Genomic DNA, 1,010 nt, shown 5'->3' on the forward strand with positions numbered 1-1,010 from the left:
ACCATGAGCAAAGACCTAGGCACATTGGTGCTGGAGATGCACCCAACACCCACAACCAAAGAGCTGGTATTGTGCCTCCTACAGTAGCAAGCAATAATTATGAGATCAAAAGTGGACTGATCTCCATGATTCAAGCCAACAAGTTCCATGGGTTGCCAATGGAGGATCCTCTAGACCACCTTGATGAGTTTGATAGAATATGTGGTCTAACAAAGATTAATGGAGTGAGTGAAGATGGATTCAATTTGAGGCTCTTCCCATTCTCACTTGGAGACAAGGCTCACCTTTAGGAGAAGACTCTTCCTACTGGAGCAATAACCACATGGGATGCTTGCAAGAAGGCTTTCTTGGCCAAGTTCTTCTCCAATGCTAGGAGAGCTAGATTGAGGAATGAAATTTCTGGGTTTGCTCAAAGTAAGAATGAGAGCTTTTGTGAAGCTTGGGAGAGGTTTAAAGGGTTCCAGACTCAGTGTCCTCACCATGGCTTCAGCAATGAGTCCCTACTTAGCACTTTATATAGAGGAGTGCTTCCCAAGATCAGGATGCTTCTTGACACAGCTTCTAATGGCAACTTCCTCAACAAGAATGTGGAAGAAGGATGGGAATTAGTTGAGATTCTTGCTCAGTCTGATGGAAATTACAATGAGGACTATGACAAAACCATAAGGTCCACCTCCACTGACCAAGAGGAAAAGTACAAAAAGGATTTGAAGATGGTCAATGAGAAGCTTGACAAGATCCTTCTTAGCCAACAAAAGTCCATTCACTACATTGGTGAAGAAGAGGTTCAAGTTCAAGAGGGGGAGAATGAGTTTGCTGAGCTCTGTTATATGCAAAACCAGGGTGGATTCAAAGGCTACAACCAAGGAGGGTTCAAGAACAACAACCTCTCCTATAGAAGCAACAATGTAGCCAATCCACAAGACCAAGTCTATCCACCTCAACAGCCTCAACAACAGAACAACTATGTCCCCAAACAACAGCATCAAGTGTTCAAGCCTCAGTTGTGT

The 1,010-nt window shown here is 43.8% G+C and overlaps 1 non-coding gene across 1 annotated transcript; it reads right to left on the reverse strand.

The window, feature by feature from the left end:
* Positions 1 to 380: 380 nt before the first annotated feature.
* Positions 381 to 487, reverse strand: LOC147944466 (small nucleolar RNA R71). Its single transcript, XR_015558727.1, has one exon. It is a non-coding gene; the product is annotated as a small nucleolar RNA R71 (small nucleolar RNA).
* Between the last annotated feature and the right edge of the window lie 523 nt (positions 488 to 1,010).

The sequence above is a fragment of the Camelina sativa genome, chromosome 5 (genome assembly GCF_030686135.1).
Source record: "Camelina sativa cultivar CO46 ecotype springtype chromosome 5, ASM3068613v1".
Classification (NCBI taxonomy): Eukaryota; Viridiplantae; Streptophyta; class Magnoliopsida; order Brassicales; family Brassicaceae; genus Camelina; species Camelina sativa.